Source organism: Trachemys scripta, chromosome 1 (genome assembly GCF_013100865.1).
Source record: "Trachemys scripta elegans isolate TJP31775 chromosome 1, CAS_Tse_1.0, whole genome shotgun sequence".
Lineage (NCBI taxonomy): Eukaryota > Metazoa > Chordata > Testudines > Emydidae > Trachemys > Trachemys scripta.
The window spans coordinates 211142506-211170432 of NC_048298.1; positions in this window are offsets into that span (position 1 = coordinate 211142506).

Below are 27927 nucleotides of genomic sequence, written 5' to 3' on the forward strand. Positions count from 1 at the left end.
CCTGGGGGGCAGTTGGGGGGGGGTCTTAGGAGGGGGCAGTTAGGGGACAAGGAACAGGGAGTCTTAGGTAGGGGGTGGGGTTCTGGAGGGCAGTTAGGAGCAGGGGTCCCAGGAGGGGGCAGTCAGGGGACAAGGAGCGGGGGGTAGGGGGCTGGGAGTTCTGGGGGGGAGCTGTCAGGGGGCAGGAGTGGGGAGAGGGATCGGAGCAGTCAGGGGACAGGGAGCAGAGGGGTTTAGATGGGTTGGGAGTTCTGGGGGGGCTGTCAGGGGGCAGGAGTGTGGAGAGGGATCGGAGCAGTCAGGGGACAGGGAGCAGAGGGGTTTAGATGGGTTGGGAGTTCTGGGGGGGGGCTGTCAGGGGGTGGGGAGTGGTTGGATGGGGCGTGGGAGTCCCAGGGGTCTGTCTGGGGGTGGGGTTGTGGATAAGGATTGGGGCAGTCAGGGGACAAGAGGCAAGGAGGCTTAGATAGGGAGTGGAGTCCCGGGGGGCAGTTAGGGGCAGGGGTCCCAGGAGGGGGCAGTCAGGGGACAAGGAACGGGGGGAGGGTTGGGGGTTCTGGGGGGGCGGGAAGTGGGCGGGGCTAGGGCGGGGCTCCTCCCGTCCTCTTTTTTGCTTGTTGAAATATGGTAACCCTAACTTTAATTGTTATTCTAACTAGTGAAAAGTGGGTAAAGCTTCATGAACCCAACAACCCATCACATCTCTCCACAGCAACTTATGTAGGATTCTTATTGTTTATTATTTGTATTACCATAGCATTTAGGAGCCTTAGTCATGGACCAGAACCCCATTACCCTCAGTGCTGTAAAAAACATGGAACAAAAAGCCAGCCCCTGCCCCAAGCAGCTTATAGTCTAGTTTAGAGTCCTCTTCCAAGGTGGCATAGGCAAACAGTCCCACACTCTGCTATGCCTGCAACTCCCCCCAGCCAGCCCAAATGCAGGCATTCAGTAGCTGCAAGGACCTTGCACTGAACTCCCACACTGTGGGCGATTTTCACCCTTATTAATAGTACACTCCGTGCTTTCAGTTTAAAAGCTCTTTACAATTATTATGTGTTAGCTTAATTTTACAGAAGGGGAATCTGACACAGAGGAAGTAGAAGCTGAAATTTGAATCCAGAAATTCCTGCCTCCCACGCCTGTGCTCTCACCCGTAGACCACACTTGTCTCCCAATTTACAAACATCCTTTCTTGAAATAATTAAAACAAAAAACAGACCTTATATGGAATTATTTAAATAAGAAGGTTTTAAAAATTTGCATATTCACCAATGGGTGGCACTGGTAATTTCTATATTCCTACCAATACACTTGCGTTTCTTGACGTAAGAGCGTCACGTAACAGAGTTACTGTATTGACTGGGTGCATGACTGTGGTCTGGGCTCACACCTAAGAGGTGTAGCTCCTCCCCTATTGGAAAGGCTCAGGAAGTAGCTGAGAGGAAGTCAGTTGTATCTGTTTTTCTTATCTCTGTGAGAAAGTGGGAATGTAACAATAGGAGGTGAGCTGCCTGTGTTCGCTCTCCCAGCAATAAGCAGGATGGCCCTTCTGTTTAATGAGCTTCCCCCTTCTGTCTTATTTCCAGGGACTGTACTAAGTTGTGCTATAGACCAATAAATAGGCAGCAAGGTTACATAACAATAGCATCCTCTTTCTCACAATATCAAAGTACTGTTACAAAACCTCATCTCTCCAGGTCTGCCTCACCCATCACTATGCCCCTCAGTTAAAACTAAAACAAAAACTCCTGAAATTTTCCATCCAAAAAACAGCTAACCAAATATTAAAAACAGCAATTAAACTAAGAAAATGTGTTAGTAATTAATGGTGCTTTGTAGAGTCTCACCCTACAGATGGTATTGGCTAAAATTTGTTTGAAAATTCAATGCTGTTTATTAAATACATTACAGAGTAGTCCCAGACAGTAATATTATGACTAGTAGCAATAATTATCTAGGTATAAACGGCCAGAGCCCCCATTCTTTGACACCCAAAAGCCCCAGTGAAATCAATGGGAATTTTTGGTCAAGTCCATAAACTGATCTCTCTCCCCCTCCCCCGACACCCAAAATCCTTGGAGCAAGACCAGTAACAGAGAAGACTGAATAAAACGATCTTCACAAGGTAGTAATGTCCAGATTCCTCTAACATGAAGAGCAGTATAAATCAGATTTACCATCAAGCATCACAAACCAACATTCATTCTCTATTATGCAAATACAATTTCACAGTATGACACATCTGTAAGGCTGCATTTGGTTCCCCACCCCCCGGCACAGTCAGCATCTGCTGCTTTAATGCATTTGATATACTGCATTTGATTAGATTACAGGAATTACTATAAATATCATTTTTAATGTCATTAACTGTTACTGGCGCATCCTCCAGTATTTTGTTTTCTCCAAATGTTTTGTAGAAGAGCTAATGAAATTTGACTGTCCTGTAGCTTGGCTGTAATTTCATTGTTTAGGTCCAGAAGTTCTTGGAATCGGTCACTGTTAGTCATGTGATAACGGTGAGAAACTAGTGGATTCTGTAAGCTATACAACACAAGCAAATTTTGTGTCATTTGCACCACTGTATTGTCCATCTGTGGTCAACATTTTGAGTTCAGAATTTGTCTTCCTTGAGCATTTGCTTGAAATAAACTGATTCTTCAAGCATTCCTGCTGGTAAGTTCATTTGTTAGACTACTCACTGCAAGCAATGAGGAAGGGGGGCCCCTTGTACCTGCATAGAATACCATTGATGTTTGGGGTCAATGGGATACTGTTTTTGTACAGTGGACCACTCAATGTGGCTCTTGTAGGCTCAGGGCCTTACTGTGCTCAAGAAAATCTAGGATTGATTGTAAATGGCAGAGTAACAGAATCAGGAAAGAATACAATGCTATTCTCCAATGTATATAGGAGGAATTATACTAAAACTACAGAGGTGGCATTCTGTTTTACCTTGTGGGACTATACTTGGAATCCTGGAGGATAAGACTTATGAGGAGAGAATAAAGAAGCCCAGTTTATTTAGTGTGGAAAGGACAAGTTTTAGGTGGATATGATCACAGACAAAAAATGCCTTCAAGGTAACAATAGAAGTGAAGGTATGGAATTATTTATGGTAGGACAATGATCTATAGCCTTAGGGCAAGAAAAGAGAAGTTTTGGTTAGGCTGTAGGAAAGAGAGTTCTTAATATGAAGAATTGCCAAGGGAAGTGGTTGAAGCACAAAGTAAAATCGCTGCAGATATGCAAGCATGGGTTAAAGAAAACATTCACAGGAATAACATAGTGAACAGCCCTGAGTAACAGAGGGATCATTTAGTATGAACCAACAAGATCTTTTCTTGTGCTACAATCTATAGACCTGATCCTGTAAGGTACTGAGTGGCCTCACCTCTCACTGGAGTTGATGGCAACCATAGCCACTCAGGAGGCTTTCAGCACCTGGCAGGATTCAATGCTGTGATTTTGTGGCCTCTTTCTAGCTTCCAGTCCTTTAAAAGTCCATATATCTCATATTCTTTGAGATAATATATGTAGTGTTTGCAGTTCTTATGGCTATCAGTAGGGAAATTTGAGTAAAACTGTTATTGCAGTGTTTTGTTATATAAATATTTTCTCCCAAGTAATAGGCGGGCTTTCCTTTTTATATCCAAGAGTGATTTTTTTTAAAGAAGAAAAGATTACTTGACTTTGCATTGTCTCTGGGAAAATTGAATTTTAAAAAGCTCAAATGTCTCCCAAGAGGTTTTAAAAAAAAAATGGAAATTAAAAAAAAAAAAGTATAGAACAATTTGAATTAGTGATCTGAAAGGGACATTTTCAAATAATTTAGGCCCAACATAAGACCCACTTTAATATGGTTATAATTTGAGGCTAATATAATCTCTCCACCCCCACTGCTTTAATTTTTAAATAACCCCACTTTAAATAGGAGGCCCAGTGGTTTGTGTTCTGTTATTACAGAAGATGCACAAGTTATCCTGGCAACACTTTCACAGATTCTGGGTGTGATTGTATGAGACTTACCAAAATAACATTAGTTTGTTCAGTTTAGTAAAATGTAATTATTGTCGGGTACTTATTGTACTTCGTGATTTAATGCAGGTGCTGCCCATAAATACATACATAAAATTCCCATTGATTTAACTGGAAATTTAATGTACATTTCAGAAGACAGTTATTTGGGCCACAGTCTCTTGAGAATTTTTTTTAAATGAACACTATTTGCTCCTAGTGTTTTACTGCATTTTTATTTCATGAATTGTTCCATCAGTTCTTTCTGGAAAACTCTGTCTCTTACTTTGCCTGACTTTGACTGTAAAGACCAACTGCTGAGTAGGTTTTCTTCCATTATCCTGTGTAGTAAAGAGCAATTCAAAGAAACAACTAGCCCCTCTGCAATTTCTTTACCCTCTTTGATTGTCCTCTTTACAACTTGTTGCGTCTACAGAGCCCCTGACTCTCTAGCAAGTATCCTTACTCTGAAATAAAGGATTAAGTTGATATTTGTTGTTGTTCACATCTCCTTTTAGTCCCCTTTATTAGAATTCTGTATTATTTCTTACATTACAGTAGGGCCTAGGGGAACCTGTCAGGATCAAGGCCCCATGGTATAAGGTGTTGTGTAAACACAAACATAGCCAAGGGCTCTCTCTCTGAAGAGCTTGCAAATACTGCAAGACTCTGATAAAGGCACCATATGCTAAATCAGGCTCCATGCTGGTTCAGTGGAGTTCAATTTCCTAACTATTCCCTTCAGGCTGTTTCTTACTTTCTGATTTTTTGATTAAGAATTTCTCTGCTTGACATTTAGTTATGATGATGGGTGACAGTCCAACATGCGAGTGCCCCCCAAAGAATGCCTGATTTCATCAAAGGCCAGATTCTCCCAGCCTAACTTGGGGCTAGATTATCAGAGCCCTTACTCGGCCCCCACGTTACATATTTCCCCTCTCAGACTGTGACTCCAGCATCAGTGGGTAGAGCAGGCATGACTTGCCTGATACTACCTGCTGTGAGCTACTGGGCAGGGACGGGATGGAGAGGGCCTTGACTTTGCCACCCTACTTGCCCAGCCAGCTCTAGCTGGCACACCTTGGGGCGAAAGCCATTGCACAAAATGGGGAGCAGTAACTTACCACCCAGTATAAGTGAACAGAATGGGGACTGCTGTAGAGCAGCTACACGCGTGATCTTACAGTGGCACAGCGGCGTCAGTACAGTGCTGCTGAAAGCTCACTAGTGTAGACATGGCCTTAGTAACTTCGGGTCAAAGTAACTTTATTAATAGGGACTAACTCTTTCTGCCTCACTCCTGCTTTCTCAGCACCTCTTTAACACAAGAGTCCTCAAAAATTAACCATAGTTTATTAACCATTGGGAATACCTGATAATTCAATTCACACATTTGCTTATTGAAGTCCTATACACAGGACTAAGAGAAATATTCATTCTAAACATTAGTCTACTAAAATGAGAGAGATGTTAAATTGTCAGCTTCTTCAACTCTCTTGACTGATTAGTATCTCAGATGGCAAGATGCTTGTCTAAGGCTGGGGATTACAGGCTCTGGAATATGCTATTCCACTCTCCACTACACAATTCTTGTCAACACCTATAGCCTCTTGGTGAAAACTGTTGGTCATGTTTTCAATGTTCCCTCTTCCTTCCATTATTTATAATGCATTCAGTTAAAAGTGACAACCAACCCAAACCTGGTTACAATCCTTAGTAGATCATTTAATTTACCGTATATTTTAAGCATGAGGTATGCTCTTTAAAAAGCAAAGGATGCTTAGCATAACAGATACTCAAAATATTATTAAAACTCAAAACAGGAAAATTTTATATATGTCCACCAGATGTTCTGAAGAATTTTTCTAAGGGGGAAAAAAACCTTGAGATGTGTGGTTTATGTTGCTTTACAGGCCAGGTATTTTACCAACTGAAATCTAAATGAATAAGTGGACCAACAGTAGTCTTACTTCTTGATAGTCTTTTAGTAGTAGTGGTATATTAAAATGACAAGGTATATCTGTAGCTCTTTCTCTCTGAATCTATAACACGTGCTTCATAGTTAAGGCTGCCAAACTGTTCTGATTCTATCCTGTTTTCAACATGCTCATAACTTTTTGGAGAATTCACCTTTTGGGCTGGCAATTTCCATACTTGGCCTCTATATGAATGAATGAATGTGTGTGTGTGTGTATAGATATATATATATAGAGAGAGAGTTAGGAGAATTTGAAGAAAATCCCAACATGTTCAATTATGGCACAGCAAAAGAGGGGGCAAGACACTTTTCAAACTGTACAAAAAGTTCTAACCAAACTTAACAAAAATAACCCCAGCTTCACCATCACCATGCAGAGAGTCTGAAATTCAAAGTTAACCCAGTCAGTGGCATTACAATGAACTCATTTCTGACCCACTGATACCAAACCGATGAAAGCTTTGGAAAATTTAACGTCTCTTGCTTCATTTTCCTTAGGGAAATTAGGGAACAGCATTTTACTTTACAGGGGTGGTATGAGGATTAGGTTGTACCTACTTTTAAGAGTTATATAAATACCAAATATTATAAAAAGCTTAAATTTCAGACTGGGATAATCCATACATTTGTGCATCCCTGGAATCATATTTGGCTTCACCTATTTTAATGAACAAATCTAATTCCATCATATTAGGGAAAACAAGAACCAAAAGAGAGCTGCATATTCTGTATTACAAATTATTGTTATCAGCTGCCCAGCAGGGCTCCAGTCAGCACTAAATATGAACAATGGATAAATTACAGGGGTCATTCAATGAGCACAATCAAAATGCAAACACTTTGCTTTTACTTGATGCAGGAAAAAAATGAGAATCCTTGTAGCCTCCTTGGAGCATACAACAGCCACTTGGATTGCAGAGAAATGTATGAAGTAAACTGTAAAACTGATTACTAGGCTCAAAAAGGCTAATATGCAATTTGTGTTCTTTTATGTAGATCAAATGCATTCAGTGCAGCTCATAGAGCTTAGATACTCAGCAGGGATTCACAGGGTTGAGTATCAGTCAACCACAGCCAGCCGCTAAACTACAGGGCAAAATCTGCTATTGTGCATTAGAATAGTCACTTAATCTATCTTAATGGGTGAAAAACCCACGGGACAAATGTATATTAAAATCAGCAAGTTAGTTGTAATGTTTAAGAAAAGCTGTAAATATTTTTTTGTGATAACACTGTAAGACATTATTAATGAGTTAAATCCTCTTGAATGTCTTCACATTTAGCTCTTGAAAATGTGGCTGTCTAGCAGGCTGTTTCCCCTGATTGGAAGGAAACCCACAGGCACTAAAAACATCTACCATAAGGATGAACATGAAATAAACAAGGTAGCATTTCCTTTGGCAATCTGAAGGAAGTTATGTCTGATCAGTGTCTGGGAAGCACATGAAATCTGCTGCTCATATTCCATGGCTAAATCCTGTAACATGAATGCAGTGAGCACAGCTGCTTTAAAAAATGCTTTTAGAAAACCATTGCAATAAGTAGTAGTATGTTGTGAATAGCAGGAGTTCCTACCCTGGCCTCAACGAGACACACAGACCCCAGGCTTCTGCTTCCCTAGGATCTGACATTATTGGAAACTTAGTAACACAATATAAACCTTGGCCAAAGCCTCTTACCTATTTTGGCTGCTCTCCAGTTTTCCTCCCCCTAGACCTCTTCTGTCTTAATTTCCTCTAGCACAAAGAATATTCTCCCACATTCTTTAGATCCTTTTTGATGCTTATGGGGCCTACCTGCTATCATGACAGAAGTAATTACTTTGTAGTAATTAAACCAGGATTTTAGCACCTGAGCCAAGGGTGACAGCCATGTCTAAACTGGCACTTATGTCGGCAAAACTTTTGTCACTCGGGGTGTGAAAAAAACCCATAAGTTTTGCTGGCATAAGCGCTCTCCTGCTGACATAATGTGGCTACACGAGCGATCTTACAGCGGCACAGCTGTATCGGTACAGCTGAGCCGCTGTAAGCTTGTAAGTGTAGACATGGCCTTAACAAAAGAGCCTTGAATTCTTATACAGGGTCCTAGAGTCTGCCATTCTGTAAAGAAAGAACATGGGCCCAGAGCCTTAAAGGTATTTAGGCACCTAACTCATTGAAATCAGTAGGAGTCAGGCACCTAAATACCTTTGAGGATCTGGGCCACAGAACTGGAAACTAATATCCTCCAGAAACATCCTAAATCTATATCACCTTCAGCGAGCATGAGATAGGGTTTTCCATCCATCTGCCTACTGGTTCCACATCTGATGATGCTACTGGAGGCTGAAGAGGGAGAGGTGGGAAGAGTTTGTTACTGTTTGTCCAGTTTTGGGCGGGGTCTGCTTTGAAATCCATTCAGACCAGTTGGGAGAGTGCCACAGAACTCCTTCCTCTTCTCACTTACTGTGGAGCCCAGACCTCTTGGAGAAGGTTTCCCTGTGCTGGGACTGAGGATTAGAGGGAAGAATGTATCAGAGCCACTGCTCTCCACTCACTCTGAATTTGGGGGCACAGACTTTTCAAGCAGAATTTGCTACTTTATTTTTATGGGAATGCCTTGAGGCTACATCCAAGATCAGGGCCCCATTGTGCCAGGCACCGTACAGACACATAGTCAGAGACAGTCTTTGCCTCAAAGAGTTTACAATCTGAGGCTCTGATCCTTCAAATGCTACACATATGCCTAACTTGACTATTCTGAGTAGTCCCAGTTAATACCATGGGACTATCCTGGAAGTCAAGGGTAAGCGTTTGCAGGACTGGGGCCTAAATAAAGACAGAAAAAAAGGATGAGAAGGACATAGTCTTCTTCTCTGTGGAGGGTAGTATGTGGGCCAGTCTTTGTAAGTGTGGAAGAATCCCATTTATGTGCTGCAGCCCAGCTAATCCTTCACTTAAGCCACTTATCTGTGATCTGCTTGGCAGATCTGATGGAAGAACTTAGCCCTGGAAGATTTATGCATTCATACACCATGAAATGCATTTCATAAGGTAAAGCATTTTGGCGTCTCTCTTTTCCATTGCTTTCACAGAGCTCCCATTCTTTCCAAACACATGATGCGTAGGATACCCTGCTGGGTCTGGATAATCTGCCTTATCTTTATCCACATGGCCTCTGCACATCTCATCATATTTCATACCACATAGTGTATAGTAGATTGCCTTTCCCCAAGATCATTATTCTTGTTTCCAATATAGTGATAATCCATCCGCCTTACACTTTTACACTACAGCTGAAATAATTCTATATTTTATTTAGGGAATATGGGCCTCTTAGCCCTTAGAAATTTAGAGCTACCGTGCTACTTATTTTATGTGATATTTTATTTGCAGATTACATATACCCACTATTAAAGCAGATTTTCATTTAGATAATTACACCTTCTTACTTATAGATTGTATGGCAAGGATTACACATTTCTTTCATTCAGATTACTCTGTTTTCAGTATAACCTCAATCTTTTTCACCCTTTGGTCATAACCTTCCATGAACAATGAATAAGCTAAAAACACTTGTGAAGTCTGATTTCCTTTCTGCTGCCATAAATTCACTGGATCGCATATATCACATATCCACTGCATCTGCTCTACCATTTCATTTCTTTCAATAGTTATATCACACATGGAGGTAAAGTATAAACATCTGCCTCTGTAGGAACTCTTGAAGATTTCATTTTTATAATTTAACATCAGAAATCTATGAAGACTGCACTGTCCATTCCATACTATCAGGGCCGGCTCCAGGGTTTTGGCCGCCCCAAGCAGCCAAAAAAAAAAAAAAAAAAAAACCCGCGATCGCGATCTGTGGTGGCAATTCGGCGGGAGGTCCTTCGCTCCAAGCAGGAGTGAGGGACCATCCGCCAAATTGCTGCTGAATACCTGGACATGTCGCCCCTCTCCGGAGCGGCCGCCCCAAGCACCTGCTTACCAAGCTGGTGCCTGGAGCCAGCCCTCCATACTACTGGGGAATGACAATTACTGTGGTTTATATTTAATAACTCACTTATTAATAGAATAACCGCATTGGTGTATAATGAACATTATATTAGGATTTTATTTCTTTAGACTGAAATCCTTTTGCTACAAATGACACTTGATAGAAGAAGAAAAAGCTTTGAATCTCACAATCTCACAAAACACTAGCTAAACTGTGGGATTTTCTCCCCCATGTAAAATTTCTCCTCAAGACATTTTCTTTTCTACCTGTAAATGGAAACCTAACGATAAAATGAAACAATGGGGTTTGAGATCTTCCAGCTAATCTCTCTATTTTAAATGCCAGCGTATACAGTGAGATTCCCAACTTTTGTCACCCATTCTCCAAGGACACACAAAAGCCTCCCAATGCTGATGAAACTCTGCAGAACTGGAGTGTGTCGGGGAGGGGCTTCTGCAACCTTTACAAACCAGAAAGGTGAACTTCTACTGCGAAAGCACAAGCCTAAACCACTTGAGCTAAAAGATAATGACTATTCCCTCTTAGCATTATAGGGTCTATGATACCCAGTTGAATAATTTTGATTTAAATCAAAGTGAGTTATGCAGATTATGTTAAATGAATGCAGATAAAACCTGTCACACCAGTCATCATGCATGCTGCATATGCCAAATATTGTACAGGAAAACTATTTTTAGGAATGTTTTAGAACGGTGGCTTTCAACTTTTTTTCATTTTCAAACCCCTAAAACATTTCAAATGGAGGTGTGAACCCCTTTGGAAATCTTAAACATACTCTGTGGACCCTCAGGGGTCTGTGGACCACAGAAGGATAACCGCTGCTTTAGAACATTTTTTTTTTTAAAAAGGTTACTTTGACTGCTTTTCTATCCTTCTGTATGTAAAGGCAGGCACCTCAGGTACCACAAGTCCAATTACACATGTGAACAGAGAGCTATAAAAACCACCATGAGCCAAAAATCAAATGTTAATCATAAAAATGAATCATTATTTAAAGTCCATTATCTTGGTGCCTTCCAGATGTAAAAGTGAGTGCCACTAGAAAGCTGGAAATCTCCCCTTCCCCATGATATAAACATTTTATTTCTAGCATTCCAGAATATTTTGGGATATTAGACTTTAAAGTCACATAGCCTATTAGTCCTGTGCACTACGTGGGGGATAAAAGGCTAACAAATCAGAATGGTAGCGTTTTACACCCACTAAATGACAGCTCAGGGCAACAAAGACTCAGGTCCATGATAAGGTGATGCCTAGAAAAGCTGTTCCTAGTGCAGGACTGGGCCTTGTCCGTCCTGTCCCCGGGCTAGGGTACATTTGATGGAAATTCCACATTTGGTGGATGAGAATGAGGAAACATTTCTCCAGCAGGTTGATTTATTTTGTGCCTCGTCAGAGGTTTTGGAATATTAGAATAAATTCTGGGAGCTGGAGTAACAGGCAGAAGTCAGTTGAGGCTGTTGGAGGTGCCATATACATTCATCGAGCATGTAGCTCTACAATTTATCACATGGATCTCACCTCCACTGTCCACATATGTGGCATGTGTTGTATGTTTGAAGGTAGGCATGGAGGCAAAGTGCATCGCTGTTTCACCATTCTCTGTACTGATGAGCCAGATTCACAAACAGGAGGCTCTTTAGTGACACGCTGTTAGGGGCACAGCTGGCTCCCAGCCTGGTCGCTAGCAACCCAGCAAGCTCAGCTGGGCCCAATGAGCTCCCTCCAAATGGCTGCACTTCCTGATGGGACAGGGTTGCCAGCGGTTTGCTACCTGAGACTTGTAGCAGGAGCAGCAGCTAAATACATACCAGGCTCACAGCTGCGCTTACCCTGCTCTCACTTCCATACCCTGCTCCCATCCTTGCTCCAAGCCCTGCTCCAACCTCAGCCTCCCTGGCCACTCTGGTTTCTGATTCCTGGTTCCGACTCTTGGCTATGTCCCTGACTACGACTCCGGCTTCTGACACCAGTTCTGATCTTCACCTTGGCTCTGACTCTGATTTCACCTTTGCACCAGTGCCTGATCCCTGGATCTTCATTGGTCATCACTGAAACTGCCACGACAACCACCAGGCAAGGTCCTCCTCTACCCACCAGGTAGGCTGCCTGTGCACCAGCAGCTGACAGATTGAGCAGCCCACAAAAGACAAGATGTAGAGAGGGCCTGGGCTTAATGACATGGAGGCCCCTTCTGGAATAACCACAGCGGGAGCTCTGCTCACCCTTGTCGGCTTATTAGGGGCCTAACAGGTAGAGTGACCAGATGGCACCTGTGAAAACTCAGGATGGGGGTGGGGATTAATCATAGAATATCAGGGTTGGAAGGGACTTCAGGAGGTCATCTAGTCCAACCCCCTGCTCAAAGCAGGACCAATCCCCAACTAAATCATCCCAGCCAGGGCTTTGCCAAGCCTGACCTTAAAAACCTCTAAGGAAGGAGATTCCACCACCTCCCTAGGTAACCCATTCCAGTGCTTCACCACCCTCCTAGTGAAAAAGTTTTTCCTAATATCCAACCTAAACCTTCCCCACTGCAACTTGAGACCATTACTCCTTGTTCTATCATCTGGTACCACTGAGAAGAAATCTAAATCCATCCTCTTTGGAATCCCCTTTCAGGTAGTTGAAAGCAGCTATCAAATTCCCCCTCATTCTTCTCTTCTGCAGACTAAACAATCCCAGTTCCCTCAGCCTCTCCTTCTAAGTCATGTGCTCCAGCCCCCTAATCATTTTTGTTGCCCTCCGCTGGACTCTTTCCAATTTTTCCACATTCTTCTTGTAGTGTGGGGCCCAAAACTGGATACAGTACTCCAGATGAGGCCTCACCAATGCCGAATAGAGGGGAATGATCACGTCCCTTGATCTGCTGGCAATGCCCCTACTTATACAGCCCAAAATACCGTTAGCCTTCTTGGCAACAAGGCACACTATTGACTCACATCCAGCTTCTCGTCCACTGTAACCCCTAGGTCCTTTTCAGCAGAACTGCTGCCTAGCCACTTGGTCCCTAGTCTGTAGCAATGCATGGGATTCTTCCATCCTAAGTGCAGGACTCTGCCCTTGTCCTTGTTGAACCTCATCAGATTTCTTTTGGCCCAATCCTCTAATTTGTCTAGGTCCCTCTGTATCCTATCCCTACCCTCCAGTGTATCTACCACTCCTCCCAGTTTAGGGTCATCTGCAAACTTGCTGAGGGTGCAATCCACAACATCCTCCAGATCATTAATGAAGATATTGAACAAAACCGGCCCCAGGACCGACCCCTGGGGCACTCCGCTTGATACCGGCTGCCAACTAGACACAGGGCCGGCTCCAGGCACCAGCCGAGCAAGCTGGTGCTTGGGGCGGCAGCTTGTAGGAGGTAGCATTCCACCCAATCCTAGGGCGGCACGGCCGCTTTTTTTTTTTTTTTTTTTTTTTTTTTGGGTGGTGTTCTGCTCCAGCCGCCCTGTAGGGGGCGGCGGCGTGGAGGACAGGAGCGCCCTGCAGCAAGCCCGGCAGGGCAGCCCACGTCCTTCTTTCCCAGCCGACCGGAGCAGCGCAGAGCCCTCCCAGCAGGCGGCGAGGCCGCGGGGCCGCCCCCCTTCTCTTCCCCCCCCCCCCACTCCATCCCCTCCCCCCGCTAGCTGGGGCACATCTGCAGCACAGAGAATCCCCTTGCATCCTGGCTCCGGCCACGCCACAGGTTTTTTTGTTTTTTTTTCTTGGGGCAGCCAAAAAGCCAGAGCCGGCCCTGACTAGACATGGAGCCATTGATCACTACCCATTGAGCCTGACGATCTAGCCAGCTTTCTATCCACCTTATAGGCACCTATATAAGACAAAGCCCCAAATATTGGGACTGTCCCTATAAAAAATCAGGACATCTGGTCACCCTATTACAGGAACTGCTGCACTTTGAGAGCAGGATGCAGTCCTGCAGGCCCAGGTGGCAGCTACAGCCCCCTCTGCCCCCGCTCAAACTCTCAAACCTACTATTCACAGCCCTACCAGACAAGTTCAGTGGGGTCCAGGCCAAATTCCAGGGTTTCTTGAATCAGTGTTGCCTGCTGTTCATAGCGTGACCGCCATCATACCTCACAGACTGGTTCCAAGTAGGACTTGTGATTAGCTGGCTTACTGCTGTGGCCCTGGCATGGGTTTCCCCACTATTGCAGGACGGAGGGGGGGTTCTAGCCCTTTTTGCGAATGTTTTGAGGAGTAAGTCATCAAAAATACCTGCCAGTGCCTGGACTAACTAAAAGCACGTTGCAGAGGCATCAACTCCAAGCCCTCTTTACCAGTTGCCAGATACGCAGTGAAGTTTAGATGCTTGGAAGTCTATGCCCACTGAAACAAGGCTGCGCAATGACACTGCTTCCATCCAGGATTCAAGGCTTCTATTAAAGATGAATTAGCTTGAGTGGAACCCCTGCCTAGCCTCAGGACCCAGGTTGATCTGTACATCAGGATTGAAGACTGACTGACTAACAGAATGAGGCCAGGACAAGCAGTGCAACCCCAATCCTTTTCAAACCAGACCCTTCCATTCTGTGTGAGACTCCAGGTAAGCTGCCATACCCCAAGCCAATGCAGATCAACCAAGTTCAATCCCACCTCTCCACCGATGAAAAGAACTGGCACCGGACTCTAGGACTCTGCCTGTACTGTGGGGAATCCAGGACATGTGACCTTTGCACCCACACTAGAAGACCATGCACAAGACCATGCACTGGACCATGCCGTCTCCAGTCTCTTCCCATGCCCCCATTCCCTTGGTCCACACTCTTGATGGATTTCATTGTGGAGCTGCCCTGCTCCCAAGGGCAATCAGTGATCCTGACCATTGTAGACTTCCAGACAAAAATGACCCATTTCATCCCCTGCCATATCCTCCAATCAGCTTATGAAATGGCCCAGCTCTTTGTGGAGCACATCTTCCAGTACTACGGCATTCCAGAACACATCATTTCTGATCGAGACCTACAAATAGTCTCCTGGTTCTGGCAGGAATTCCTCTGCTGTCTCGGCACCAAACCCCTCATTTTAACTGCCTCTCCACTCAGACTGACGGCCAGACTGAAAGTCCTAACCAGACTTGGAACATTACTCTGCTGTTTCCTGAATTTTCACCAAGATGACTGGGTTCCCCTATTATCATTGGTCAAATTTGCCTACACTAACACCACCCTTGCCTCCATCCAGCTAAGCTAGTTCTTTGCAAACTTCAGTTTTGACCCTACCCAGGTTTCACCCTAAAGTATCAGAGGGCTCCTCCGTTACAGGATCCAGAGACTTGGTCCTCCACATCCACCAAATTCATCAGGCACTCGCTGAACATTTGACTGATGCCAAAGAGTCCTATAAGAGCTATGCTGATTGACATAAGCAAGCCAGCCCAGATTTCAGCATAGGCTATGTGGTGTGTCTCTTTACCCAGAATTTGAAATCAACCTCTACTAAGCTTGACCACAAGTACCTCGGACCCTTTCAGATCACCCAGAAGATAACTCCAGTGGCCTTCAAGCTCCAGCTCCCCAGAGTCCCTCAAAACGCACCCCGTCTTCCAGGTCTCCCTTCTCAAGTCTTTCATCAGCAACCCATTTCCTGGGCAGATGGATCCACCACCGTCACTCAGAATGGTCCAGGGACAGGAAAAGTATGAGGTTAATAAAATCCTGGATTCCTCAGAGGTAAAGGGTAAGCTCCAGTACCTAATGGATTGGAAGGGGTCTGGGCCAGAGGAGAGATCCTTGAAGCCCTCAGAAAACATCCAAACCCTCTCCCAGTTATACAAATTTCACCAGCAATTCCTTGACAAACCAGTGACAATGGCCTCTGGAAGGAGCCTAGGAGAGAGGATACTGTCAGGGGCACAGCTGGCTGGTCGCAAGGCTGCACTGCAAGCCCAAGTGGGCCCAACGAGCCCCCTCCAAATGGTTGCGCTTCCTAATTGGTCAGGGGAGCCCGTGGTCTGCTACTTGAGCCTTGCAGTAGCACAGCAGCTGCTCAATGCATATCAAGCTTACCTTGCTCTCACGTTCACTTCCTGATCCAATTCTTTCTCCAAGCCCTGTTCCTGCCTTGTTCCAAGCCCTGCGTCTGCTACAGCTTCTCTGTCTGTCCTGGTTTTGACTCCAACTCTTGGCTACGTCCCTGACTACGACTTCGGCTTACTCTTCTGCTTAGACTTTGCTTTCTGAATCCTAGCTCTGACCTCCTGGCTACATGTCTAACTATGACTCTGGCTTGCTCTTTGGCTTAGGCTTTGGCTTCTGACCCCGGTTCTGATCTTTGGCTTCACCCCTTGACTCTGACTCTTGTGTCACCATTGGTCCAGGCCTGATCCCTGGATTTTTGTTTGTCATCACCCAAACTGCCACCACAACCACCAGTCCAGGTCCCTCTTCACCCACTAGGTAGGCTGCCTATGCCCGGGCAGCTTACACACATAGTACTTCTATCAGCAACATCTGAGAAGCGTTTTCACCATTACTTATTCACCTTGAATTTTGATTATGCTACAAAAGCAATTATCTCAGAACCAAGACTGAAATGGATTGCCTCAACCCAGCTAGGGTTGTTGGGAAGGTAGCATTCAAAATGTGAACCAAGTGTAAATTGATATCAGCCTGAGCCTGGGGGACAACTTGAGGCATTGCTTGGGAGAAGTGTGAATGGCCCTTATTCATCTCAATTGCGTGCTAACTATGAAGCTTAATGATGAGTTGAATATCTACTATCTCACTACTGATTCAAACACAAAAAGGAGACAAAAAATCATATTTATTTGGGGTAAGGTAGCCCCTAGAAACTTCAATCAAGGATTCGGGCCCCATTGTGCTAGGCACTGTACAGACCAAAATAAATAAATAAATAAATAAACAAACCCCACAGAAGACAGTCCCTGCCTATGAAAGTTCATAACCAACATGTTAGGCAAGAGGATACACCAGGTGGCCCAAACAGCGAAATGGGGTGCAGAGGAGGTGGGAGCATGAGGGAAAAAATAAAATGCACAAAGTTTAGCAGAAAAACAGAAGTCACAGCTTGTCATTTATCTAAGCAATGCTAGATGGGAGAGATTTGTAGGCATCATAGCCAAGGTGGGTTTTAAAGTGGAATTTAGCAGAGGTTAAGGTAGCAGCTTTGTGAATTTTGACAGGGAGCTTTTCTTCTTCCTGTTGAAATCAATAGGACTTCAAAATGTGGTCCTTTGTACGGAATACTGCACATTCCTAGCCTCATAGTAAAATATTGAAACCCAGCTATAGTTGTATATAAAACAATTTTTTTAAAACTTGATTGAAGTCTGATGGAGAACAGTCGACGGAGGCAGCTTTGTAAAATTCCAGTGCAAATTTAGGGACTGTCGGGAAGTGTCATATGTTTAGAAGTGTTGGCATTTCAGAAATAAATATTGATTGTCCTTTTCCCATTTGCCTGAAGCAGGTGAATCGAGAAACTTCTGAAGCAATAATTTATTGTGTCTTTACCAATTCACTGAAGCGTTTAGGAATATAGCCCAATGTCTCATGACATTAACTGGTTGATATGTTATCACTGTTTCCTGCAGGATCTTGAAGGGCAAACTAGTCTCTCCGTTTAAAGTGCTACAGAACTCTGCACGTTGCTAGATAGGGTGCCAGGCTGCGTGTAAAATGAGGAGTTAGCCTCCTTTTTTGGTTTTAGACTCTTGTCTGACCCACTTTGCTCCATGTTGCTGAGGCTAGGTCTACACTACCCGCCTGAATCGGCGGGTAGAAATCGATCTCTCGGGGATCGAATTATCACGTCTCGTCAGGATGCGACAATCGATCCCCGAATAGATGCTCTTACTCCACCAGCGGAGGTGGGAGTAAGTGCCGTCGACGGGGAGCTGCGGAGGTCGATTTTGCCGCCATCCTCACAGCAGGGTAAGTCAGCTCCGATATGTTGAATTCAGCTACGCTATTCGCATAGCTGAATTTGCATATCTTAAATCGACCCCCCCCCCGAGTTTATCAGATTTGTTTCAGCCAGATGTGTTGTGGGCTCCTGACACCATCCCAGAGTGCTCTGCTCTGGTCTGTCTTTGAAATTAACAATAGATTCATTCAGCTAAGGGAGAGCGCTGGGAGAGGTTGGGTTTATCTATAAACTTTTCTTATGAACTGAGGCTGAAAGGATGGGGTGGGATAGGGAATGTGTCATTCAGAAATGAGGAAGTCAAAGGCCTACACTGAGTTTAATTTTAAGACCTATTTTAATCATTGGTCAAAAATGAGGCTGCAGATTGGAATCTGCAGCTGAGAGCACAAAGAGGGAAATGATTCTAATTAAGTTTCAAAAAGCGGATCAAAAGAGATGAAAGGGGTACAGGCTTCCAGTGGAAGACAGAGGGAGAATAGTAGGATTCATTCCTGTCACTTTTATAATCAGTCCCACTTTGACATGGCATTGGAGTGCCTGCCTATTAGGCCAGCCACCATGCAACTTTAATTAAATAAAACAGTTAAATTATAGTATTTAACTAGGCCAAATCTGGGAGATGTTGAGCACCTGCGGCCTGACTTTACAAAGCACACTGAGGCCTTGGCTACACTTGCAGATGTACAGCGCTATGAGTTAAACCTGACTTCGTGCAGCTGAGTAGGGAAAGTGCTGCAGTCTGTCCACACTGACAGCTGCCCAGCGCACTGTTGTGGTCACATTTGCGGCAATTGCAGCGCTATTGGGAGCGGTGCATGATGGGCAGTTATCCCACAGAACACCTTTTCCCATTCTGGCGCCGTGGGTTGTGGGAAGGGGGCGTGGGTGCGGGGCATTCTGGGTCCTGTCCCAACGCCCCGTGATGCATCGCTTCGCATCCCAGAAATCCCTTTGTTTCCGTCCACCTTTGGCGCCATCTTTCAAGGGTTTCTGTGCAGCGCGATCTGTCTGCGGGAAATGGAGCCCGAACTGCTGAGGCGTATGCTGACGAGTCTTGCCAGCACGTCACGTTTGGCTGTCAAACTATTCCTTAAGATCCAAAGTGACATAGAGAGTGAGGAGTCTGACGATGCTATCGAGCCGCGTAACGCGTATGACACGAAATTGCTTGTGGCATTCACAGACATGCTCAGCACCGTGGAACGCCGCTTTTGGGCTCAGGAAACAAGCACCGAGTGGTGGGATCACATCGTCTTGGAAGTCAGGGATGACGAGCGGTGGCTGCAGAACTTTCGGATGAGAAAAGCCATTTTCATGGGACTGTGTGAGGAGCTCGTCCCCACCCTGCGGTGCAAGGACACGAGATTGAGAGTTGCCCTGCCAGTGGAGAAGTGGGTGGCTATTGCAATCTGTAAGCTGGCAACTCCAGAGAGTTACCCATCGGTTGCAAACCAGTTTGGAGTGGGAAAGTCGACCATTGGAATCGTGTTGATTCAAGTTTGCTAGGTCATTAATCGCATCGTACTCAGAAGAACCGTGACTCTGGGTAACGTGCAGGAAATAGTGGATGGCTTTGCACAAATGGGGTTCCCTAACTGTGGAGGGGCGATAGATGGGACGCACATTCCTATTCGGCACCACCCCACCTAGGATCCGAGTACGTTAATCGGAAGGGGTATTTCTCTATGGTTCTCCAGGCGCTTGTGGATCACCGTGGGCGTTTCATTGACATTAACACAGGCTGGCCCGGAAAGGTGCATGACGCATGCATCTTTCGGAACACTTGGCTGTTCAGGAAGATGCAGGCCAGGACTTTTTTCCCAGAGCAGAAGATCATGGTAGGGGAAGTTGAAATGCCCATTGTGATCCTTGGAGATCCCGCTTACCTGTTAATGCTGTGGCTCATGAAACCCTACACAGGGAGCCTTGACAGCAGCAAGGAATTTTTCAACTACAGGCTGAGCCGGTGCTGAATGACTGTGGAGAGTGCCTTTGGCCATTTAAAGGCCCACTGGCGATCTCTGTATGGGAAGCTGGACTTGGCCAAAAACAGCATCCCCGCGGTTATATCTGCGTGCTGTGCTCTCCATAATATTTGTGAAGGGAAGGGTAAAAGCTTCACTCAGGCATGGACCTCTGAGGTTCAACACCTGGAGGCTGAATTTTCACAGCCAGAGAGCAGGGCTATTACAGGGGCCCAGCGTGGGGCTGCAAGGATTAGGGATGCCTTGAGGGAGCAATTTGAGGCTGAAAACCAGTAGTGATATCTTGTGCCCTGCACGGGAGTGAAGTGCAGTAGTTCCAAATTTTAGGAATCAGTGTTTGCTTAGCAGACAAGCAGACTTGCAGTGCCTGTTTATTTCCTGGGCTAAGGAGTCTTTTACTTTATGCAATAATAAAGAATGTTTTCAAAGCCAAAAAACCCATTTATTGAAAAGAAAAAAAAATTATTTATTGAAAAGAAACAAGGGGGTGGAGAACGGTACAATCACAGATTCGCGTATGTCTGTCTGGTGTGCTGTGCAGTGAGTGCTGCACTTCAGGATAGCTATACTGCATGGTGATGGGGGTTGAGTGCAGAGGGTAAGGGTCGTGGTTTTCAGGGCTGGGTGTTGAAGATACTGGTGTTGGAGGCAGCGGGTGGCGTGAAGAACACGGAAGTTGGGGAAAATGGGTTGGAGGTGACAGTGGGGCACAACAGAAAGAGTTTTGGGACAAGGACTGTAGGGCGGGGTGGCGTTTGCGTTTGCGGTACTGCTCCTCTTTCTGCATGGCTACGAGCTCCTGGATAGCATCTGCTTGGCGCTGCAGGATGCTTATGAGCCGATCCGTGCTTTGCCACCGGTGCGCTGCATTTTCCTGGCGGATCCTGCTTTCTCTCTCCCTCCAGTTCTGTGCTTTCTCATTCTCTTTAATAGATTGCCGCATCACTTCTTGCAGCATGTCTTCTTTGCTTTTTTTGCGGTCTCTTCCTGAGTCTTTGCAGTCTCTGAGCAGGCAATAAGAGGGACGGCTGAGGTCTCAAGGTTGATGCAGCTGTATAGGCAAAATGCAACATTTAACAGAGGCAGCATTGTTTATACCAGACAGAGTAATGATTCCCCCCGCACTTAAGGAGTAGAAAACACACAGGGTCTACACAATAGCATAATTTTCCCGTCCGAAACAGAGCACACATATCCCACGGGAGCCTCAAAATGGTGAATAAGGGGGACTGATTGTTTCAGGGCTGCACTGTCCTCTGGGTTTCTGTGCCTTGGGGAGAGCCAACAGCTTCAGGGGGCACCTACACTGAACACTGTCCCAACATTTTTCACAGGAGTTCGTCCTGGACGATATCTCGCTGCTGAGGGTGACCTGGAAAGCAAGGGAGGGTCTTCTACTGCAATGCGGCTTCCGCCCTGGCCCATATACAGCTTGCCTGTGTGCAGCAATGGTCCCCCCTTCCCTCGCGGCACAGTGGTGCGGACACGTTAGCCTGGCTGGGACAAGGACATGGTGGCTCTCCCGATAAACCTGCGCAAGCGCATTGCACGTGTTCTGGATGAGACATTCGAGGAGATTACTGAGGCCGATTATCGCGATGTGATAAACCACATCAATGCACTATTCCGCATCTAGGCATGCATGCCTAGCCCTCCTCTCCCAAAGAGCCCGCACCAAAAAAATTCCTTCCTGAAAAAAAGAACGCTTACCAGGAACCTGCTCTTCTGTTTGTCCTCCACCAAGTACCGGCTGCTGCGACTGGCTACCTTCCTCCTGGCTCGAGAAGAGCTCCTGGCTGCCTGACTCCAGGGATTCCGGGGTGTCTCCATCCGGCCCACCACCATCACTCCCGTTTTCCTCCTCCTCCTTCTCTTCCTCCTCCCCCCCCCCCCACCGGCTCTGAAGTGTCCATGGTGGTGCTCGGAGTGGAAGTGGGGTTAACCCCAAGTATCGCATCCAGCTCTTTGTAGAATCGGTAGGTTGCGGGGGGGGAGCACCCGAGCGGCCGTTTGCATCATGGGCTTTGCAGTAGGCACTCCACAGCTCCTTCACTTTAATCCTGCACTGCAGGGCATCCTGATCATGGCCCCTTTCCATCATGTCCTTTGATACCTTCCCGAAGGTATCATAATTCCTATGGCTGGAGCGCAGCTGGGACTGGACATCTTCCTTCCCCCAAACACTGATGAGGTCCAGCAACTCGCCATTGCTCCATGCTGGGGCTCGCTTGGTGCGTGGAGGCATGGTCACCTGGAAAGATTCGCTGATAGCACTCCACGCCATGCTGGGCTGAGCAAACAGGAAGGGGATTTTTAAAATTCCCGGGGAATGTAAAGGGTCGGTCACATGGTTGGTTACCTGAGGCCAGGGCAGTAGAGTTTGAACTGATGACCAGAGTGGCTAGAACAGGCATTGTGGGATACTGCTGAATAATTCTGGAGGCTATTCAGAGCGCATTGGGCGGCCACACTGGCGCCGCAGCGCTGCAGCGGCAGTGCAATACTCGCTATTCCTCTCGGGGAAGTGGACTACATGCAGCGCTGCAACCATGGAGATACAGCGCTGCAAATGCCTTGCCAGTGTGGACGGGGAGTGAGTTACAGCACTGGGGGCGGCTTTACAGCGCTATAACTCACAAGTGTAGCCAAATCCTGAGTCCCTCCTGCTATGGAAATTCAGGACACTTGGTTCCTTGCAGGATCAAGTCAATTGTTTGGAAAATCCTTATGTGCTTGAAAAGAACTCTCCCTATGTTGAGCTTGACTGATTGCAACAGGCAAACATTAACTTAGGGCCACAGCATGCAGAATGAAATCAAAATAAACCAGGCTGGGTCTGCTTAACTAACCAGTACATTAACTTTAGACTTCTTCACAACAGTGACAATCCCAGCTTTAAGACACAATGCAAAGGAGATTAAGGGAGTTGGGCACCTAAAATCCAGGGCCTGCCTATGTCCTGCCCTTCCCATGCCCTGGATGTCCCGCTGACTTCAGTGAGAGCATGATCAGGCCTCAAGATGGCAACATGGATGCTGTAGGGAGAACTGCCATTCTGATTTGGTAACATTTTACACCCCCACTGCACTGGGGTCAGAGGTTACATAAGGTGCAAGGACCACTGAGTTTAAATGACTTGTTCAAATTCATAGAGGAAGGATGTGTCAGGAAGCAGGGCCTGCAGCAGAGCAAGTCTCCAGGCAACCTAACAAGCACAGCTGGCCTAATTGATGGGAAGAGTCAGCGGACTGGCATGTAAACCCAACAGCAGCAGTCGTTCAGTGGCTGCTCAAAGCATCTGCCTATGGCTGTGACAGCTCCTGTGCCTGCTTGTTCCCAGCCTTGCTCCTTGCTTGTTCCCAGCCCTGCCCCACTCCAGTTCTGTCCCTCTCCTCCAATCCCTGACTTCCAACTCCAGCTCTGACTCTTGCTGTGGCCACGAGGCCTGGTCACTGACCAGGACTACAGCAGAGCTCAGATTAGAACCCAGAGCCTCAGAATCCCTTCTTTAACCAGACAACCATCTTTTCCCCTACCTAGCAAATGCTGATTCAAAACACCAGCCTTCCCATATTATTGAAGGTAAATATTTTCAAATCTGCAGGGCCAGATAATGTTCACTGAAGAGAATTAAAAGAATTGGCCAAGCCTTTCTCTGACAGATATATGTTAATTTTTAACAAAACTTGGAATCCTGGAGAAGTTCCAGAAGACTGCAAGGGGAAAAAGAAAAATAAACACCCAAACTGGAAACTCTAGACTGGTTAACCTGACATTGTTCCTGGGCAAAATCATGGAAAGGCTGATATGGAATGCAATTGGTAAAGACTTAAAAGATGATAGCATAATCAATGCCAATCACCATGGTTTTATGGAAAATAGATTTCTCAAGCAAATTTGATATTTTTAATGCGATCATAAGTCTGATTGATAAAGCTAACTTTACTGATATAATATGTGTTAATTTCTGTTATTCTGAGGAAACAGTTAGCACTATACCAAGCCACTGCATCTCATGATAAATGGATTAAAAACTGGTTAACTGATACTTCCCCATTTACAATCATTTTCTGTGAGTATCATCCAATAGGGGGTGTGTCCAGTGAGGTCCTACAGGGAACTATTCGCACAGCATTATTCAATATATTTTTCAATTATGTAAAAGCAAATATAAAATCATTGTTGGCAAAGTTTGCAGATGATGCAAAAATTGATGGAGTGGTATATAATGATGGGAACAGCTCAGCTGTACAGGCCAACCTGCATCATTTGGTAAGGTGAGCTCATTAAACAACACAATGAGACTGCCCAGAGGTCTGGCTTCCTGTGTACCAGGCTCCCAGCTCTGTGGCAGCCCATGATGTGGGGAGGGAGGGAGCTGGGAGGAAACCAGGCAGGTTTTCCTTGATTTCATGTCTAGTTTCCATCAGAAGATTCAATGAAATCTCCATGTCCCCACAAATAAATAAATAAACTCATTTTTTTTTTTAAACACACCAACATTTTCCAGTGGAAAAATGTTCTGTCAGAAAATTTCTGAGCAGATCTAATAGCAGTGTGTCCTTCTGCCCTTAAAATCCATGAATATACATGCTCCCTAGCTTTTCCTTTGAAACTCTATGTATTTAAACAATTGGTCCCTACCACATGCAGAAACCCCACCTACTTCCCACCCACCCCCTTTGTTGTCTTGCTTTTTATTTTCACTATGGATACCAATCAAAATTGGTGACATTGCACTGTGATATTAAAAACACACAAATGCATTTTCTTCAATAAGGAAACCCTCCCCATACCAAGAGAACAAAGTGGGAAATGAACTGTAGTTGCCATCACCATCGTTACTTATTACAAAACACAAAAGTGGGAAAAAGCTGGGCTAGCAGCCAGAGAAAACCAGGAACTTTCTGATATGGTCTAACCTGACAGAATACAAGAAGAACAGTCCGATACTGAAGTGGTAAAACTAGACTCCTGAGGAAAAGACTCATTCTTGTGCCTGCTGCTACCATATTGCTTTTAATTCACATTAGAGAATTGGATTGGCCAGTAAACTATCAAAATAAAAGGAGAAAGAGAGAAGTAAGAGGGATGAGACACTTTCTTCCACAATCAGCTCAGATTGAATATGCAATCAATTCTATAAACTTAGAACAATCCTGGTAAAGGCATTTCACAAGATGGAGCAGAGTGGCTTGGACAGACAGAGGTAACAGGAGTACTGTCTCTTATTTTGAACCACAAATCTGGGTTTACGTTTTCCAGTCTACTCTGATATACATCAATGGATGCACTTCCACAGGCCTTGGAAGAAATTGACTACAAAGTGGGAATTTTCTGCCCACCAAAAGGGTTTAACTCTCTGTGAAATATGCACATGTAGTAAAGGGATAATAAGTACACTCCCAAGGATGGACAATGTGTTCTGTATCTGAAGATTATGCAGAAATGTGTCCAAAACTATTTTATGGCACAAACCCTTACTCACATGAGTAGTCCCAATGGCTTCAGGGGGGTTAATTACCCATACAGTCAATAAGGGTACTCAATAAAGCGTAAATTGTTAACAATAAGGGTAATTAACCATTGGAACAATCTTCCAAAGTTGTGGTGAATTCTCCATGTTGGACAATTTTTGAATCGAAATTGGATGTTTTTCTAAAAGATATGCTCTAGGAATTCTTTTGGGGAAGATCTATGGCCTGTGTTATACAGGAGACCAGACTAGATGATCACAATAGTCCCTTCTGGACTTGGAATCTATGAATATGAATACAGGCCACTCACATGACTAATGCCTTTCTGGATTGGGCCCTAAATTATTAGGTTTTTTCAAAATAAAAGTTCTCGGCACTGAAGTTATTTTCCTATGCAGAAGCAGTAAATGTGAGAGTATTAGATATACTAAATTAAGGAATAAAGCACAAATGAGGAGGTATAGGTTATTGGTCACTGTAAATACATTATTATAAATGTTTTTCAATCATTTTAACAAATGTAATATATAATGTTACAGTTCAATGGCTTTTTTTCCCAAAAAATATCTGAGGGGGGAAACAAATCTTAGCATCACTATCACAGGGTCCACTCACTGCTGCGTGGTGTCTCTTCCTGGACACAGCTGGGGATTAGCTCCACTGCAGTCCTACGCCCCTTTCTTCTGCTGCTGCTGCTGCTTTCTCTCTCACTCTCTGCAACTCAAGGTGCTGTGTCTGTGTGGCTTGGCCCTCTGGCCAGATCACTGTGCGTTTTCTTCCAGGGTAGCAGTCTCTTCTTCCAATCTTCCCTTCACTACCCCGATGGTGCCACTTTCCCAGTTGCTGGCAGGGGAACCCAGGCCCACCCTTTACTCTGGGTTCCAGCTCAGGGATCCTCTAATCAGCAGCCAAGCTCTGCACCCCCTTAAAACCTTACCATGTTTTCCCTCAGCCTTTTCTTACACCCTCTCCATGTAGCTTTCCTTCTTTCCCTCTCTACTGTCCAGAGAATGGCTACAGATTCCCTCACTGCAGCCCCATTCTATTGCCAGCTTCCTGGGTTTATCCTAGCCCTGCCTGTTCCTTCCCAACTGGGCTCTGTCTTCAATCAATCTTTCAAGCCCTGGCTCTTCCTCAGGTGCAGCCCATCAGGTTAATTATCCTAATTTAACTTACTCTGACTTGTGTGGTGTGGACAACCTACCATGGTCACCAAGATCATGGACTACTCAATTGGCCTACCCATACAGAAGGATATAAAATGATAAACTATTACTAATCAGCCAATGTATCTTAAGCAGCAAAGACATTGCCAGTTACAGATTCCTGCAAAATGTAGTTCTTTCAACCCGAACACTTGTAACTAGCAAACTAATGAAAGCAACTAGAATCTTACATCAATTACTAATAAAGAAGGAAAAAGCTGATGCCTCTAGGCTAATATTTTTGTGCAATTCAAAGGCTGCATAAACATCAAGCACTGTAGCAGACAAATAAGAGTGCTAGTATGGCTGCAATACAAAGACCTTTCTAAATAATGAAACTCATTAAGCTAGAGCACGTTCCAAATTTTAAAAGTGAAATGTACTTTTCTGCATACATGTAAAGACAGGTAATAAAATATAGAGGTAAACAAGCCCATGTTGCCCATAGTCTAATAGACAATAAGTTTAAAATAGGACTGGATTCATAGAGCAACACTCCGCTAATCTGTATTCGGGTCTCAAGTGTATTATCTGTAATTTACAACCAATTTAAATGGCATTAACAGTCTTCCCCTTATGGGAATTTAAATTTTCATCCTACCATTGAATTAAACACTGATTGCATATTTTCTATAGGGGACGTAATGCTCTTTGAAGCTTGTTTTGAATAATAAAGCATCTATTCATGCACATGGTGCAATGTGCTTCTTTGTCCTGAATGTAGCTGAAATAAAATGCGAGTTAAAAGGATTTTTCCTCTAGCCACAGGTTCGTTGATTGCCATCTATTTTCATCCATTCAAATTTTTAAAGAAAAAGAAAAAGAAAAACAGTATTTTTTTCCTGTGTTGGAAACCCTCATTTATCCAGTAGGCGCTTTCCTGAGAGTATTTGGGATGAACAATCAAGAGGTCATCTTTAGGCAAGGAGCCCCTTACCCCCAAAATAAAAACAAAGCACACAGAAAACATTACATTCTAATCTTTGGGAGAAAATATTGCATAACATGTTACTGCTGTGCTAGTGCCAATCAATAAATCCCAAGAAAGAGACTATAAGGAGGAGAAGGAAACTTTTAAGATAAAAGACAGCAAATTAGGTAAAATAATAGTCTTGACCTTTTTTGTCTAAATTTGTATGAAATTAATAATTGATTCAGGCAAATAAGGTTAGTAAAGTAATTCCTTCCAGGATATAGATTTTTAACAACTTAGAATTCCAATTAGTGAAGCAATCTACACAGCCCTTGAGCTGCCCTGGCATTCCCTAGGAGTTTAGAAAAAGCCCACTTGCCACTGAAGAAATGAGTCTTAGCAGCTTCCATTCACAACCGGATACATTCCAAGTTTTATAAGCGTGGTCATTCTGAGA